We start from the raw sequence: 16,120 nt of genomic DNA on the forward strand, positions 1-16,120 counted from the left end.
GATCTTCTCATGCTAGGCTCTCTTAAAGGATGTCTGCGTGACTAGCAAGAGGAATCATGTAGTTCTATCTTTTCAGAGTAAACATTTTCCACAGAAAACAAAGGTACCAAAGATACAAAGCAGAAAACAAAGGTACCATTCCAATATCATAGGTCAAATTGCTTATATCTGAAGGACTGTAGGATTTTGCTTTACTTTGAAGTATGTACAGGTTGTTGTTAGTTGCTGTCATGTCCAACTCTTTGCAACCTCATGGACTGTAGTCCGCCAGGCTTCTCTGTCCATGAAATTCTCCAGGCAAGAATATTGGAGTGGATAACCATTTCCTTCTCCAGGGGACCTTCCCGGGCTTGATCTCTGGGTCTCTTGCATCGAAGGCAGATTTTTTACTCTCTGAACCACCAGGGAAGCCTCACATGGTTGCTGCTGCTGCTGCTAAGTCGCCTCAGTCGTGTCCAACTGTGCGACCCCATAGACGGCAGCCCACGAGGCTCCCCCGTCCCTGGGATTCTCCAGGCAAGAATACTGGAGTGGGTTGCCATTTCCTTCTCCAGTGCATGAAAGTGAAAAGTCAAAGTGAAGTCACTCAGTCATGTCCGACTCTTAGTGGCCTCATGGACTGCAGCCTACCAGGCTCCTCCGTCCAGGGGATTTTCCAGGCAAGAGTTCTGGAGTGGGGTGCCATTGCCTTCTCTGCTCACATGGTTATACACCTTGAAATAACTATTTGAGAGCTTATATGTGCACCTGTATATGCAGAGTTTACACAAAATACTAAAAGTCAGTTAGTTGACAACAGATGGAAATTATAAGTGTTCTCAGTTATTGGCATTAGTGATAGAACATTATACACTCTTCATTATAGATTTAAAATCTTCTCTGATTTTTCCATTTCCAGTCTTTCAAAATTCAAAATTGTATCATATTTTATGCTTACAGGACATTTTCTCAATAAATTCAGTCTTTCACTTTGGTTTCTTATTCTGTTACTTCACATATGGTTTGTTATATCCCCAATTAAATCATATTCCAATTTTTCTTATAATAGTAATAATAATACAACTTTTTCAGATCAAATAAAGCCTCCCCAAGGAGTTGTTTCTCTTACATCCTGGCTAAAGTGCAGCTCTTTCTGAACAGTCAATAATGATTTGGATTTACTATATTGTACTCACAAGGCCTAAAGCTCAGCTTTAAAAAAAGAAAAAAAGAAAAGGAGAAGAAAAAAAAAAAAAAAACTCTGACATTAAAAAATGTTCTCTATTAAGATATTGACAAAAGTATCATTTCCAAGTAACATTTTAAAAAATTTTTTACTCATTCATTGAGCAAGCACTAAAATACCTTCTGTGCATGAAAACTTTTTTGCTATACTATACAGAATAGTAGTTTGGATCATATGATGATGGAATTTTCTTGGTATAGTTGATTTTGTTATTTTTAATGAACACAGGAGAACTTTTATATCCATGTGAATATTTTCCCTTTTAATCAGTCTTCACTTAAACAGGCTCATATTTTCCAACTCCCCCTCCCACATTTTTTATTCTGGAAACACTCAACTCTCAAGATTCACTTGATACCAAGCAGAGAAATAGTGAACTTAGATCTGCAAGAGACCTTAGAAGTGGTGTTGGTAAAATACTTGTTCATATTGTGGATAAATCCAAGATTTTGCCAGAAATGCAAATGAATATGAGCTGTAATGAAAGAAGGAAGAGACAAAGTCAGGAGGGCTATTTAAAAAGAGTAGACTTGGCTGCAATTTGAAATTTGCCCTTAGACAGAGACTAAGTGAACAGGACTTTGTGAGCGAGGGAGGAACAAAGGGAAGAGGAAATATAATAGAAGAATGAGGAGACTTGGAGGCCCTTCCTGTGAATACTATTTTAAGTTTTGGGTTGGCTTTACTCATACTCTAGCAAGTACCAATATTAGTACCAAGTGGAAATGAATAGAAGAAGTAACAGACACGTGAACACACACTTGTCTCAGGAAATGGGTTGAGAAAACAGGAGTGGTCTGTGCAGGTACTTATTAAACACAGCCCCTTCTCTCTCCCTTAGCCTTTACCACATCTGCAATGGTTAACTTAGGGCTTCTCTGGTGGCTCAAATGGTAAAGAATCTGCCTGCAATGCTGGAGATGCAGGGTTGATCCCTGGGTCAGGGAGGTCGCCTGGAGAAAGAAATGACAACCCACTCTAGTATTCTTGCCTGGAGAATTCCATAGACAGAGGAGCCTGCCGGGCTACAGTCCACGGGGTTACAAAGAGTCAGACGTGACTGAGGACCAACACTTTCACTTTCACTGGTTAATTTTATGTGTCAACATGCCTGGGCTATGGTGCTCAATTGTTTGGTCAAATCCCAGTTTATATGTTGCTGTGAGATTTTTTTTTAAATGTGATTAACATTTAAATCAGTAAAATTTTAATAAAGTGGATTACCCTCCGTAATATGCATGGGCCTCAACCAAAGAGTTGAAGCCCTTGAAGCAAAGGCTGAGATCCCCCAAGGACAAAAGAATTTTGTCATTCTCTTTTTCTCTTTCCATACACAGACACAGACACACACACACACACACACAATATACACGATACATACATACATACATAGAGTTATACATACATACATACCTTGGCTGATACAGTATCTTAGCAGAGACATTTCCCAACAGGTAAAGAGGCAGAGGGTCAATACAGAGAATGACTGCTAATGAGATATGGGATTTCTTAATGGAATGATTAAACTTCTCTGAAATTGAAACTGAGCAGGGGCCTGTGGGGTCCTCCTGGGTACAAAAGCTTTTTGTGTCCCTTATTTCTTGTTTGTAGGAAAAAGGCTTTCAGCCTTCTAGACCTTCCCTGAATTCCAAAGGGTAGATTCAATCACTTACTAAATGGGGGATAAAGGGATCCCAGAAAGAAAAGAATGATGTCAAGTAACTGCGGTGCAGGCATGGGGCAGTGTCCAGGTTCCTCCTCAAGGAGGAGGTAGGTACTGAACCATTTGATACATATCTCTGAGTTCTTCTACAGGAACTAAGCGCCCACCCAGGTGGAGGATGGTAACTTCAGGCTGAGCACAAGTATGTGGACCCCAGAGGGAATGGGACCAATAAGTTGATGATTGAGATTCCTGAACCACCATCCTATCACCTCACCACCAACAAATCAAAGGAGAGTCAAACACCCTGCAGCCCTCCCCGTAAATTTGCCTGAAACTCAATTAAGGAGCTTAGGTATTCTGAGCATGAGCTACTGGTTCTCCTCACTTGGCCTTTGCAGTAGACCTTTCTCTGCTCCTTACTCCAGGGTTCCAGTTTGCTTGTCACTGTGTGTGGGGCACATAAACTTGGGTTTGGCATCCCAATCCTATCTTTTCAAGGGAAACTGACTTCAGAGCAGAAAGTGGAACCTAGGTGCCTGTCCCTCCTACCCCTCCTTATGGAGACAAGACATGCCCTCTGGAGCCAGCAGTCTTCAGCGAGAAGCATCCCAGGAGTGATTTGAGAGCAGAGCACTAGCCCAGGTCTCTCTGTCCCTCCCCCACTCAGCTTTCTCTGAGCAGAGTCTCAGCTGATTAACTCCCTTGTATAAAGCATTTTTCTCCTCAGTTATTAACCCTTTTCTGACCTCTTCCTTATTGAACTGAAAACCTATTTTTGAGTAAGCTGTTGGTTTTGGTTGTTAGAGAGGGAAGTGCTGACTGAAAAACAGAGAAAACAGAAGTATTTCTGGAAGTATGTGAGAGAGTTAGGGTAGAGGGAGAGAAGGAGCATGCAAAGAGATGGGGGAATCTGGGACAATAAAAGGGGTTTAAGCAGCAGAAGCCTCTCAGCAGGAGGAATAAGCAGGGTTAACGTGGAGGTAGAGGCCATCCCTTGAAGAATCTTCTGCATGTGGTAAGCTGACCCACTTCTGTGAGAGGCATCAATGGACTTCCTCACCTAGGATTTTAGACATCAGTGGCTTCAGGTCAGTGGGCTGGAGAATTGAGTTGAAAATTGGATAGGAAAGGGGGAAATTTGGGATGTTTTGTTTGATTATATCTGAGGCATGGAAAATGAAAAGAAAGGGCTATAAAGCTGGCTTTTGTTACAGTGGTAGTAATAGAGGAACAGTGTAAAGCTTAGGATAAGAGAATGAACAAAGATGCCCCAGGTAATGGCCTGAATACTTTAGGTTCAACATCAAACAAAGCAGCTGGGAGAACCTCAAAATTGGTTTGCTGATTGTAGAACAACAAAATTTGTTGATAACTGTTTTATTCATTTTCACATTTCAAGTAGTGATTTGTTTTCAAACAAGAATTGGTGATGATGTATAATCAACATAGACCAATGTAGTAACCATAGTTATTAATACTGTATTTCATATTTCAAAGTTGCTAAGACAGTAGATCCTACAAGTTCTCATCACAAGAAAAGCAATTTTTTTAACTGTGTATGGTAGTGGATATTAGCTAGACTTATTGTGGTGATCATTTTGCAATATTCACAAATATCAAATCATTATGTCATACACCTCAAACTAATATAGTGTTATATGTCAGTTCAGTTCAGTTCAGTCGTTAAGTTGTGTCCAACTCTTTGCAACCCCATGGACTGCAGCACTCCAGGCCTCCCTGTCAGTCACAAGCTCCTGGAGTTTATTCAAATTCATGTCCTTTGAGCCGGTGATGCCAGCCAACAATCTCATCCTCCATCGTCCCCTTCTCCTCCCAACTTCAATTTTTCCCAGCATCAGGGTCTTTTCCAATGAGTCAGTTCTTCGCTTCAGGTTGCCAAAGTATTTGAGCTTCAGCTTCAGCATCAGTCCTTCCAGTGAATATTCAGGACCAATTTCCTTTAGGATGGATGGGTTGGATCTCCTTGCAGTACAAGGGACTCTCAAGAGTCTTTTCCAACAACACAGTTCAGAAGCATCAATTATTCAGTGCTCAGCTTTCTTTACAGTCCAACTAACATCCATACATGACTACTGGAAAAACCATAGCTTTGACTAGATGGACCTTTGTTGGAAAAGTAAAGTCCCTGCTTTTTAATATGTTGTCTAGGTTGGTCATAATTCCAAGGAGCAAGCATCTTTTAATTTCATGGCAGCAGTCACCGCTGCAGTGATTTTGGAGCCCCCCCAACATAAAGTCTCTCACTGTTTCCATTGTTTCCCCATTTATTTGCCATAAGTGATGGGACCAGATGCCATGATCTTAGTTTTCTGAATGTTGGATTTTAAGCCAACCTTTTCACTCACTTCTTTCAACTTTTATCAAGAGGCTCTTTAGTTCTTCTTCGCTTTCTGCCATGAGGGTGGTGTCATCTGGATATCTGAGGTTATTGATATTTCTACCAGCGATCTTGATTCCAGCTTGTGCTTCATCCAGTCCAGCATTTCTCATGATGTACACTGCGTATAAGTTAAATAAGCAGGGTGACAATATACAGCCTTGAAGTACTCCTTTCCTGATTTGTAAATAGTCTGTTGTTCCATGCTTCTTGACCTGCATACAGATTTCTCAGGAGACAGGTAAGGTGGTCTGGTATTCGCATCTCTTTAAGAATTTTCCACAGTTTGTTGCGATCCACACAAAGGCTTTGGCATAGTCAATAAAGCAGAAGTAGATGATTTCCTGGAACCCTCTTGCGATAGATGATTCAATGGATATTGGTAATTTGATCTCTGGTTCCTCTGCCTTTTCTAAATCTACCTTGAACATCTGGAAGTTCATGGTTCCCGTATGGTTAAAGTCTTGCTTGGAGTATTTGAGCATTACTTTGCTAGCGTGTGAGAAGAGTGCAACTATGCGGTAATTTGAACATTCTTAGGCATTGCCCTTCTTTGGGATTGGAATGAAAGCTGACCTTTCCCAGTCCTGTGGCCATTGCTGAGTTTTCCAAATTTGCTGACATACTGAGTGCACCACTTTCACAACATTATCTTTTAGTATTTGGAATAGCTCAACTGGAATTCCTCCCCTCCACTAGCTTTGTTCATAGTGATGCTTCCTAAGGCCCACTCGACTTCACATTCCAGGATATTTTGCTCTAAGTGAGCAATCACACCATCGTGATTATCTGGTTCATGAGTATATTTTTTGTATAGTTCTTCTGTGTTTTCTTGCCACCTCTCCATAATATCTTCTGCTTCTGTTAGGTCTTACTATTTCTGTCCCTTATTGTGTCCATCTTTGCATGAAATATTCCCTTGGTATCTCTAATTTTCTTGAAGAGCTCTCTAGTCTTTCTCATTCTATTGTTTTCCTATATTTCTTTGCACTGATCACTGAAGAAGGCTTTCTTATCTCTCCTTGCTATTCTTTGGAACTCTGCATTCAATGGGTATATCTTTTCTTTTCTCCTTTGCCTTTTGTGCCTGTCTCATCTTTTCATAGCTATTTGTTAGGCCTCCTTAGACAACCATTTTGTCTTTTTGCATTTATTTTTCTTGGGGATGGTCCTGATCCCTGCAATGTCATGAATCTCCATCCATAGTTCTTCAGGCACTCTGTCTAACAGATCTAATCCCTTAAATCTTTTTGTTATTTCTACTATATAATTGTAAGGGATTGGATTTAGGTCATACCTGAATGGTCTGGTGGTTTTCTCTAATTTCTTCAATTTAAGTCTGAATTTGGCAATAAGGACTTCATGATCTGAGCCACAGCCAGCTCCATGTCTTATTTTTGCTGACTATATAGAGCTTCTCCATCTTTGGCTGCAAAACATATAATCAATCTGATTTCAGTATTGACCATCTGATGATGTCCATGTGTAGAGTTTCCTCTTGTATTGTTGGAAGAGGGTGTTTACTATGACCAGTGCATTCTTTTGACAAAACTCTATTATCCTTTGCCCTGCTTCTTTCTGTACTCCAGGGCCCAATTTGCCTGTTACTCCAGGTATTTCTTGACTTCCTACTTTTGCATTCCAGTCCCCTATAATGAAAAGGACATCTTTTTTGGGTGTTAGTTCTAAAAGATCTTGTAGGTCTTCATAGAACTGTTCCACTTCAGCATCTTCAGCATTACTGGTCAGGGCATAGACTTGGATTACTGTGATATTGAATGGTTTGCCTTGGAAACAAACAGATTATTCTGTCATTTTTAAGATGCATCCAAGTACTGCATTTCGGACTCTCTTATTGACTATGATGGCTACTCCATTTCTTCTAAGGTATTTTTGCCCACAGTAATAGATATAATGGTCATCTGAGTTAAATTCACCCATTCCAGTCCATTTTAGTTCGCTAATTTCTAAAATGTCAATGTTCACTCTTGCCATCTCCTGTTTGATCCACAACTGCGTGTTGTCTTTGCTTTGGCTGCATCTCTTCATTTTTTCTGGAGTTATTTCTCCACTGATTTCCAGTAGTATAGTGGGCACCTACCTACCTGGGGAGTTCATCTTAGTTTCCTATCTATTTGCCTTTTCATACTGTTCATGGGGTTCTCAAGGCAAGAATACTGAAATGGTTTGCCATTCCCTTTTCCAGTGGACCTTGTTTTGTCAGAACTCTTCACCATGACCCATCCATCTTAAGTCCATTATATGTCAATTATAGCTCAATTTTAAAAAAGAGATGACTCATCAAAAATAAAAACAAACAGAAGAATTGATCATGGAAATGTGCCTGTTATCTTAGTTCATTAGGTTGTTCATGTAGTTATTCACTCAATAATGAGAATCCACTCTAAGATATGATTTATTTGAAAATTCTAAAAGACATTTCCTTCCTAGTCTACCCTTCTATCTGAAGACTTTACTGAATACTCAGAAGACTTTTATTGGATACTTTTTGGCTTGAGATCTCTGGTTATATAGGATTCATTAATGTATTAATTCATTCATTTATCTGTAAAACATTTACATATTGGTTGCTGTCCTGCTGCTGCTGCTGCTGCTAAGTCGCTTCAGTTGTGTACAACTCTGTGAGACCCCATAGACAGCAGCCCACCAGGCTCCCCCGTTCCTGGGATTTTCCAGGCAAGAACACTGGAGTGGGTTGCCATTTCCTTCTCCAATGCATGAAAGTGAAAAGTGAATGTGAAGTCACTCAGTCGTGTCCAACTCTTAGCGACCCCACGGACTGCAGCCCACCAGGCTTCTCCGTCCATGGGATTTTCCAGGCAAGAGTACTGGAGTGGGGTGCCATTGCCTTCTCCGAAACACTGTCCTAGGTTCTGTGAATTTGTGTGTAGCTGGGTACACGACATTATGTGGGTATTCCCATCTTTCCTTAATGAATATGTTTCTGAAAATTGATGTGTAAATCGAGTCATTTTTAAAAGAACTAAAGGAGCCTGATATTTATGGGAATTTCTGAGGAAAATCATTTTGTTATGTGGAAGACCTTTTTATAAGGGAAGTTATCATATTCTAATGTGTCTGCTCTGTAAACCTGTATTTCCATATGTTAGCTTTTCCTCAGTAGGAGTACCACCTGTATTTTAATCCCAGTTTGTTGGGGTAGTAACATTTCAGTTGGCTGCAGAATCTTAAACTAATCATTTTCTTTCTCAACATTAAAAAATGTTGAATGGCCAAACACTCATCAAAAATGTCAAAAATGTTTTCACTTTTGAAAAACTACTCTAAATTTTGAAGTGGCTTGATTAGGTTAGAGTGGTTTTTATATCATTTTTTATAACCACTTAACTTAAGGGTAACTTTTAATGACATCCTACCAAGAGCTTATAGAATTTTAAAGCAATCATGATTTTCCCCTTCCAATATAGCAAGAAGAAAATTAAACCAATTTATGCTACCTATACAGCCTGTTCTGTGTTCTGTATTTATGTTATTAAGAATATGTAATATGATTTTCTTTAGCCATATGATGCTAACTTTTATTTGTGAATCACTGTAATGTTTTTTCAGAGTGTTTTAATGTGTTTCTATTTTGAACCATGTCTAGCAACATTATGGCCTATAATTTAGTTCCCTGTTCTTGAAAATTTAAGTATGAAGTACCCAAAGCCATTGAATTAGAACTCATTTTGATTTTCATTTTGTGTTTGTGCCTCTGTTCTCTTTACTTGTAGGAAGAATTAGAACTAGAAGGGAGCATAAAGATCTCAGCATTTAATTATTTGATATTTTTCAATTTAAGGAGTGAATTTAATTGACCACTTCTTCATAATATAATGCATATGATAAGTTCTATATGATACTTTTTTTTTTAGGAAGAGAGAAATCCTAAACAAATCCCTCTCAGTAGGAGATAATGGCATAATAACATATAAGGGTTCCTGTTTCTCCATATCCTCACCAATGTTTTTACTGTTATTTTTTGATTATAGCTATTCTCATAACTATAAAATGGTATCTCATTGTGGTTTTAATTTGCATTTCCCTAATGACTAATAATGTTAAGCATCTTTTCATTTGCATATTTGCATTCATATATCTCCCTTGGTAATGTGATAGAAGGTTCTCTGAAAGCCTTATCACTTTGTATAAATTATTTTTCATAATACAAAACATACTATCTGATCTAAGAAAGTCATCATTCTTGAGGAAGTTATGTAACCTCAGTTTCTTATCTACCTGTTGAACCATAAAAAACAGGTAAAAGCAACTGCAGATCTGTTAGAGTGGAGACACACGTGTTCCTTTTTTAACCTAAAATTATCTCTAACTCTTTTATCTTAAAGGTAAGAAAGAAACTGTGACCCGCCCTGAGAAGACTCATGCTGTTGCTGTTGCTGTTAAGTCGCTTCAGTCGTGTCCTACTCTGTGCGACCCCAAAGACGGCTGCCCACCAGGCTTCCCCGTCCCTGGGATTCTCCAGGCAAGAACACTGGAGTGGGTTGCCATTTCCTTCTCCAATACATGAAAGTGAAAAGTGAAAGTGAAGTCACTCAGTCGTGTCCAACTCTTAGCGACCCCATGGACTGCAGCCTACCAGGCTCCTCTGCAGTAGGATTTTCCAGGCAAGAGTACTGGAGTGGGTTGCCATATAAACTCTTTGGAAGATGGCAAAAAATGAAAGATGGTGGTTAATGGATTTCTAGGCAATTCATACCTTTCCAAAAGGGACAGCTGGTAGTACACAATGCATCACAATCTCAAACTCTCAAAGACACACTCATAAAAACCTGTACATTCCTGTCTGAGTGTGCATGGAATACCTCCATTTCATAGCCTTTTTCTGGCTTCTTCAGCAGGCTGTGGAGAGGACCAAGGTGGATAAAAGGCCTAACCCTGGAATTCCATGTGTCATCATTCTTTCTCCATGAAGCGCCCACAGACTGACAGGTACACTAGAGTGAGAATGACTTAAGTACCCATCTCTGAATTTACCACTTTATTATTCTTGCCTGTCGGGCAGAACAGAATATAATCCTCCCTGATGAGAAGATAACGTTCATACTCATTTAAGGAGAGGTCTCATCTCACACAAAACTGAGACCCAAGTTTCCCTGGAGCACTTTCTATGAAGAGACAGAAAAACCAACATATCAACTGTTTGATTTTATAGGACCCACCTTGAGCCTGGCCTGACCCTTTTTATTGACGATTAAAGCCACAGTATTTGCAGAGAACCAGTCCATGGGCTCCTCCAAGAGTCAGTGCCATTCCCCACAATCTGGCAAATCTTGAGATAACCAGGGCTTTCCCAATAAACTTTGCTTTAAAAATTGCCTAGTCCACTTTAAAAATCTAACTCCCCAAAGGTACCACTTGCATCTTAATCAGCTCCAAGGCAAACAGTGTGATTGGAAGCACATTCATAATTCAACAAGGTTAAATGCCAAGGGCCGAAGAGTTAGCACCTACTCCCTACTGTGGAATGGGATGCTATTTGTGGTCGATTCAGCTCCTTGCAGTAAGCTCTGTAATTGGAGAAACTGGGGAAGTGACCCCAGCTGCATGTTCTGCTGGTATCTAATTGCATTCTCATCTGTCTGACAAGTGGCCAGTTTGGAGACTTCTTTTAAAACAAAGTAAAGGTGATGTCATCATTTTCAAGATTTCTCAAAATATTAAATCTTGAGTGAAAATGAAAGAGTGGACTAGGAGACAAATATTTTTTGTCTATAATAACTCTAAACATAACTAGTATCTTTTTATAGTTTACAAAATTTTTTCCTCTGTATAATTGCATTTGAGTCCTATAGTATGTGAGGTAGAAGTGGTTACATGCATTTTCAGATGAGGAACTGAAGCAAGAAACCTTTTAGTGACTACTTCCATCTGGTGATATGAAACAGTGTTTGGTGTCAGACCTGTTAGGTATGGGCCCCAAAGTAGGAATGATTGTGACAAATGGTCTGATGTCTCAGTTTTCCAATCTGTAAAATGTTGATTACAATGGTCACTGCCATCAGGTTGTGTGGGGATTAAATAAAATGCTGCCTATAATCCACTCATTTCAGTGCACAGCACAGAATAAGCCCTCAGTACATTCAGCCTCTTTAACCAACTGTTATGGTCATTCAAGCCAAAGGCAAACTTAAAATAGGACCCACCTACAATCAGGAACCCACGTTTACTGACTATGTTTCAGTCTTCTCTCCATCTCCTTCTGCCTAACTATGTCAGATAGTACTCCTTATTTGAATAGTGAATATTCACCAACAAATACAATGATCCTCTGGTATAACCGCAGGATTATGAAGCAAACTTGGAAGATTTCAGATGTCTAGTATTTATTCCACAAAACCTTGGAACTCTGTATGGAGATAAGCCATATACATATGAGACAGATGCTATCCTAAAGCACACTGAAGCCTCAGGTGAATGAAATTGAGAGTAGATCTCAAGGTTCAAGAAAAGGAGACCTGTGGACTAAAATATGGAAGAGCAGTTTTTGTCACAGTTATTTTTATTGTTGTTCTTATTGATTGTTAAGGACAAGGATAGATTTGAGCTAAGCCTTGAAGTTGACGAATGAGGAAGATAGGAATGGCAGAATGAGCAGCATGAGAAAAGGAATAAACCAGAAATGAACATGGGAAGAAAGTTATGGAAAGAATTTAGTGGGGTTACCAGAGGCAATTTCATTTTGTTGGGTTTTACAAGGCTGAGATCAGTGGATCAAAGGTGTTGATGCTAGTGGTGGGTGCTCTCCCCATGTGTCCCTCGTGGGAATGGACTGGCTCTGGGGTGAGTGATTTCTGTGGGCTTGGAAGAAGCTTTAACTTGTTCACTATTAACTGGCATGTAAGACAAAATCTATGGCCATGCCCAGCTCAATATCATATCTCTGATTTGATGCTTAGCTAAAGATAAAACTTTTCCTTTATGTGTGGATGTGTATGTCTGTGTGTGCATGTCTCCTTCCAGGAACAGTTTTGACACTGATCCTCCCATTTCCTGCTATGCATTGTTTATAGTGCTGGCCCCACTTTAAGGAACAGCTGGAAAGCTGGCTCCTTAGCCTTCAGGCCACTATAGACTACAAGTCTTCCAGCAGAACCAGATTAATGGGATTGGGTACAACTATAGTAGGTTGCACTAATTAATCAATTTTATTTTACTTTATATACTTGTAGTTGAAGCTTTTTATATTTAGTATGCAAATTTATGTAAATTAAAATTCAAATGCATGCAAACAGATATGCAAATATGTGTCCCTAGATTTGCTAGGGAAAAAAATCTGGTAGCCCTACTGTAAATTCCTAAAACTCAGTTGGGGGAAGGGAGAGAGAGCTTGAACTACTCTTGCCGCTCTGTCTGCTTTTAATTTGTTAATATATGCAAGTTGAAAATGAAAATAAAAACATGTTTTACTTAGCTGCTCCTTATGTTATAAAATAGAAAGCTGAAAATCTGCAACAATAACAGGAACAAAATCTGTGAGTCTCCTCATTGAGATAAGAATTCCAAAGTTTTATTTATTCCAGAATCATCTGCCTTTAGGCAGCAAGTCTCAGCAGTGTGGATTTCTTACTTTTAATTGATTGAATTGGAGCTATAACCAAACCCAGAGCAAGTGTTCTTAGAGCCCTAAAACACAAGACTTTTTAACAGAAGCTCTGAGCTGTATATAAACTGCTTGGGAATCCACAACGGAAACTGAACAAAAGTCAGACAAAAATTAAATAATGAAAAAAAATTACAATTTTGACTTAATAACATTGAACAAATATTTTATTTAAAAGATTATTACTTCCAGGTGAGCGCAAGCTAAGGAATAGGAGCATTTTCTATGCAGATCCAGATGGAAACTTCCCAGAAAGAAAAGTATAGGCCAGCAGCCTACTTGAAAACATGCTATAATGCAGTAGAGGCGATAGGTACCTGATACTTACAATGTTTTATGTTGCAGTTACTCGCAAGCAGGTCTAATCATTGGGAAAATAGTAAATGAAGAGCAATAAATATTAGAATGAACCCTGGCCCAAGCATCTGAAGAATTGGATTTAGTGCTGTCTCTGCTGTGTCAGTACTATGACATTTGGCCACAAAAGCATTCTAGGCTTCAATTTTATCATTGGTAAAATAAGATAATAATAATTGCCTGACCTTCTCAAAAGCTTGCTATGCCTTTCAAATGAGAAACTGTAAAGTACTAAACAGATGTTAATTACTTTTTCAAAAGTTTATCTGTGGTCATTGCCAAGTTTTCCTTTCCGGAAGACCTTTAAGCACTCATGACTTGGTTACAGATTCAATCTGATCAATTAAAGATTAGAAAACCTACATAAGGAACTTAATGTCTCAAGACAAAAGATTTTGGAGTAAACACAACTAGGAGTTATGCCAGTAAGGAGACACAGTGTAATGGAAAAGTGAAAAGAGGCTATTTCTTAAATTTGTGATCATGATCACAAATCATGATCTCCCCTGTACAATAAGACTCCACAATATATGGATTAAACTGTGTGAAATGAAAATATCTCATGCCATATTATTAAAAAGGAAATGTCACAGCCATCAAAGATTTCTGGCCTCCAAATGTGAATGAAGAAGTGAAATGAAAGTTGTTCATTCATGTCTGACTCTTTGAGACCCCATGGACTAAACAGTCCACGGAATTGTCCAGGCCAGAATACTGGAGTGGGTAGCCGTTCCCTTCTCCAGGGGATCTTCCCAACCCAGGGATCAAACACAGGTCTCCCGCATTGCAGGTGGATTCTTTACCAGCTGAGCCACCAGGGAAGCCCAAATGTGAATGGGGGCTCCCAAAAGTTATCCTGCAGATGCTGCCTGCCACCCACCGCACAGTGATTGCTAAAGAGCTGGGGGAATGCCAGAAGAAAGATGAACAAGGAAACAGGGTTGGCCCCAGATAACCGAGGTACATATGAAATGAATGAATTCAGTGAGTCCAGAGGCCTGCGTTTAGCATACATAGAATGCTAAATTATTTAACTTGATACCTGATCCTTGAGGTTCAGACTGCCTGCTCCCTTTGTTGCAAACTTGTGTATAGCCTGACTCCCCCTCTTGCCTCCTTGGAGCAGTTTTCTCAGAGCTACTGAGATGCTGTCTCTCTGACTCGGAGTCCTAAATATCCCCAAGTATCTACTTTTATGTTGTGACTATATTTTTTTCAGTCGACAATGGTCCTTCAGACTCTCAGATTCTGTGAATCTAGTGACCACGTACCCCTATTTTGATGTGCACAGTCCTCCATTATTTTATCTCAAGCCAGGCTACACTGGGTGGCTTTTCATGACCCTAACATATGCCACTGCTTCTTAGCACCATAGTCATTCTGTCATTTGATTGATGAATCATTTGTACTAAAGGGTGGAAATTGTTGAAATTCATTTTTAAGACTTTTATTTATTTATTTAATGGTTAAATACTATGAGTAATGTTGGCTATGATTTGACATGATCAGACATGACCCTTGAATCTGAACATCTAGTCTGATGAAAGAAAGTGGATAGGCCTGCCTACAGAATCTAAAGTCCTCACCTACTGGGTGAAGATAGAAAAGTATTCTGCGATTAGAAAGGAAATGTCTCCAATGAGAATATTTAATTTGATTGGCAAGCACAAACACTAATGTTTCCTGGGGCAGACATTCAGGATCAGGGGGTTGCTTTAAGGAATTCAATCTTGCAGCTCTCGCTTCCAGAACATGTGGGCCTGTGATGTGAGTGGGCACCTTTGCTATGCCTTAGGTGAGAAACAGTGAAAGAGTGTCAGTGACAATATCACACTTAGGAATGTCACTCATGAGGAGTCTTTGTTATGGCAGACAAAGGAAAAACAAGAGACACGTATGAATTCAAAATTTTCAGCTCATGTTCATTAGTAGCATGGGGCTATATGTAGTTAACAGAGAAAAGCCCAGGGGATTCTGTGATACGGAAGTACTAAACCAGAGAAAATGGACACAGTTTAGTATCTATTTTGCTGCAGAGGTAATTGGCAGACATATTTTCTAGAAAATAGGGAAAGCTAAACTAGGATCTGGAGAAGAGGGAATGGCTTCGTTGACATAGAGGAGCAGCTGAAATCCTGGATGACAAGGAGTCCAGAGAGAAAAGAAGAGGTGGTCATTTAATGGCCTAAGAAAGAGGCAGGCACTTAGCGATCTGGGAGTAAACAAGACTCAGGAAGCCAAAGTGCTGAGGAAAGAGACGTTCAAGAAAGAAGAGCTGATGGGCAGCAGACAGCATTTTCATGAGAATCTAATACAACAGAAAAATCAAAGGCAAGCCAGTGGGTCCAGCAGTGAGCTGATGTTACTGATCTGTTCTTGATTGAATATTATATTTCCGCTAAAGTGATGTCATGAAAACTATGGACCAACATGATAACTGTGCGTATGGTATAAGCAACAAAGATAAATATACCTGTATTAAAGAAGGCTAGTTGGGAGAGAGGATGAGTAGGGGGATATAAGGAAGACATGTATGTGAAGATATTTAACATAATTGTATACAATTAGTAGAAATATGAGTGACTTCAGCACCCTCATTTGCACTTTATATTTTTGATCACATTGGCTCTTCAACTCACTAAAACTCGTGCAAAGTATGGTGTTTTGATTTTTATTAATGAGAAGAGAACAGAAGTTTCAAATGAGGCACCTGTTTTGGGAAAAGACTACAAAAAACCCAGGCATGTCCCTGTGGGAAGGAAGATTTGCAGTGGGTCAAACCTAAAATCTTCACTTTATAATTTTTTGGTTGTTGTTTAGTAGCTAAGTCAT

The sequence above is a fragment of the Bison bison genome, unplaced genomic scaffold, assembly GCF_000754665.1.
Source record: "Bison bison bison isolate TAMUID 2011002044 unplaced genomic scaffold, Bison_UMD1.0 scf7180017863820, whole genome shotgun sequence".
Taxonomy (NCBI): Eukaryota; Metazoa; Chordata; class Mammalia; order Artiodactyla; family Bovidae; genus Bison; species Bison bison.